The sequence below is a fragment of the Carassius gibelio genome, chromosome B7 (genome assembly GCF_023724105.1).
Source record: "Carassius gibelio isolate Cgi1373 ecotype wild population from Czech Republic chromosome B7, carGib1.2-hapl.c, whole genome shotgun sequence".
Lineage (NCBI taxonomy): Eukaryota > Metazoa > Chordata > Actinopteri > Cypriniformes > Cyprinidae > Carassius > Carassius gibelio.
The window spans coordinates 4869069-4872270 of NC_068402.1; the positions used below are offsets into that span (position 1 = coordinate 4869069).

At 40.0% G+C, this 3202-nt stretch overlaps 1 non-coding gene across 1 annotated transcript; it reads left to right on the forward strand.

The window, feature by feature from the left end:
* Positions 1 to 1257: 1257 nt before the first annotated feature.
* On the forward strand, positions 1258 to 1421 carry LOC127962780 (U1 spliceosomal RNA). The gene has a single exon (XR_008154649.1). It is a non-coding gene; the product is annotated as a U1 spliceosomal RNA (small nuclear RNA).
* Positions 1422 to 3202: the final 1781 nt, after the last annotated feature.

Below are 3202 nucleotides of genomic sequence, written 5' to 3' on the forward strand. Positions count from 1 at the left end.
ACAGCCACTGCGGCCAATCAGAATCAAGTTGCAATAACTGCAGAGTCAAATGAATTCTAGTTCCAGCTCTCTGGATATCTAATGGGATGAAAGGATAGAGTTCTGGGTAGGGTTAGGGTGTGGGTGGATATTCTACCTACTCCCATTAGGCACAAATTATATTCGCTCCTCACTGGACATCTAGCCAGGGGGAGATCATGTAAGCTCCACCCATTTTCTCTACAGTGAGAACCCTGACATCCAATTGGGTAAAACTGCAGACCGGATATCTTCATAATGTGGCATGAACTCCAAAATTGGGCAGAACCTCCAAAATGGGACGGAGTCTCCTTTCGCAAAGACTTTCATCATTGGCTGTACCTTCAGCCAATTGTTACTGACTTGCATTTAAAAATAAAACTTTATAATTGAAACATTGTTTCTAGTTCATCTAAAATAAAATATGCGATATGAATAAACATTCTCCATGAGAGCAGAGGCCAAAGCCAGTGGTGTTTGGTCCCAAGTTTGAACCTCTGCTTCATGATGTAAACCGGAATCACCCAGGAGCCGTCCCAGCGGAGGGGAAAGATTTACTGTCGTTTTATTCTAAGCAACAAGGCCGTCCCGGAACACAAAATTTGCAGGCTAGTAGGGGGTAGTGATGCTGGGTGTAAATAAAAAGGTGCCATTGTGCTGTGATTCTCATATCGCATAATGTTATTAACCATTTATCTCCGGAACTGCAACTTTCTTTACCATGCTATTCAGGTCCAATCCCGTCATTCAGTCAATTTCACTGGTTAAGGTAAAGTGTGGGGTAGGTTTAGGGGTTAGCGTTTTTTTGTTGTTGCATGGTTTAGGAAACACTTTAACTGACACAACCAATAAAAACTTCTGAATCAGTTGTGGGGCAGAGTTTGCACTAAAGTGGATTGGGGGAAAAATTTTGCATGCATGTCGTGCGCCTGTCTCTCAATGGAAATAAGCCACGCCCTATTTTGGAGCTCCCACACTGTTTTGGAGTTCCGGCCCCTATTTGGAGACCTCCAGGCTGCAGTTATACCCTTTTCCTGACATCAGAAGGCCAAACTGTCTGAATGTAGCGGTCAATGATCACTGTAAAAACAACTTAAGGACCAGTGGTTCAACAAGATCTGGAGTTTAGAGTAGATTGAGTGTTTACATCGTGATCATGAACCATATGGAGTGACGTCTCATCATCACTGAAAATAATGTGACCTTAAGTGCTCCCCCTTCAGGGTTGATGTAGAATTCATACTTACCTGGCAGGGGAGATACCATGATCAAGAAGGTGGTTCACCCAGGGCGAGGCTCAGCCATTGCACTCCGGTTGTGCTGACCCCTGCGAATTCCCCAAATGTGGGAATCTCGACTGCATAATTTCTGGTAGTGGGGGACTGCGTTCGCGCTCTCCCCTGATTTTCTGGTTAAAAATAGAACTGTAATGTACACCAGTTATAAGGTATTTTTACTAATTTAAAATGACTTTTATCATATGTGTGAACAAGTTGTGGATTAATACAAAAGTATGTTTTACCAGCGTTTCCACTGTAATTACCGGAAATAATTGTACCAGGAACCATTTTTTCTCAGAACTATCCCATATATATATATATATATATATATATATATATATATATATATATATAAATTGCTCTTCATATAGGCAATACTGACTTGAAAATGATTAACTAACAATCTGTTCAACAAAGTTCTTTGAGGCACAATTCTACAAGAAAGATAACTTAGTGTCTGTGCCTAAAGTGCTTCACTAAGCTGAAATTTAAACTTAAAACATTTCAAGATAAATTAAATAAAGAAAATCTAAATTAAATGTTTTAAGGACTTCAAACTGGACATTTCATGGCTCAGTGTCAAAAGGCCACAAAAGGAACATATTCCATTGATTTCTTAATCTGTATCATACAACAGTAAATATTTGTCATCTAGAACCCTGATGAACAAAATTCCTAAAAAAAAAAAAAAAAAAAAATCATTATTATTGGCATAAGTGTCTCTAATTAAAGGAATATTCTGAAATAATGCAATAGCTCAGCCTGGAGTGTCTGCATTGGCAGAGGAGCCTGCCAAATGATCCATATGGTAGTACACCGTAGTGTTTAAGAAAGGTCTTCAGGGCCTTTGAATTATATGGGAGCCACCTTGTCACCTTCACCCCAATGTGCATCAGCACACTTACCCCAAAGTCAGCCCCAGTGACCCTGAGCTCTCTCATTGATTTTGGAGTAATTTTGGTACGTCTTCCAAATTAAATGTAGAATGCTATACAGTTTCCCTATCTTTGGGTTGTCCCTCTTCACTGACAACATTGCCAATTACAATCTGAAGATAGTCAAATTTCAAATGTAGATCTGCTCTATAAAAGAAAATAACCAACAGATTTTAGGGTGTCAGTCATACCTTATCTTCTAGTCTTACCTGTGAGGCATACAGTGGAAAGGCACAATGTGGTCATATGCCTCTTGCTGCAGAAGGGCTATGACACCCCCTTTGCTGCCCACATTAACAGCAGCACCATCAGCACCCAGAGCAATGATTTTCTCCAGCCAGTTACTGCACTGGTCCCCAAGAGTAGCAAATGCTTTCTTTGAGGCAGCATAAATTCCTAATTAAACATAAAAAGGATAATACCATTTACTTCACAGATCAAGAGTTTATAATGCAATCTATTTTATATTCTTTTTCATTTTTAATAAAAAAATTACATGTGGTTAATGCAGTAACGAGACGAAATGCATATTATTGACACAGGCTACTTGACGTGACATGGCTTACCTTGGGCATGGGCATGCTCAAGCTCAATGTGTCTAATCAGTATAGAGCATCACAGTCCCGCCCACAGCCCGAGAGAGTTTTGGTGCCGGAAGTAAATTTCCCATTCATTTCTCCCATTGACTTTCGGAAAAAAATCAGTATCTAAAGAGTTTTAGAGCATGTGTGAGGATAACCAGCTACGGCTGAACTCATAAACATATAGTATCATTTAGAGTGAAAAAATTAAGAAAAAATCCAAAAAAAGTCAAAGGTACAAGACTGCGTACATATTTTCATTTCAAGCGCAGGAACTACTCATCCCATAAACCCACCGCGCCTCACTCAATTCAACTGAAGCCACAACCCCGAACGAGCCTTTTGATCGACTTCCAAATCTGATGACGGCCGCCCGCGCAAACTTTTT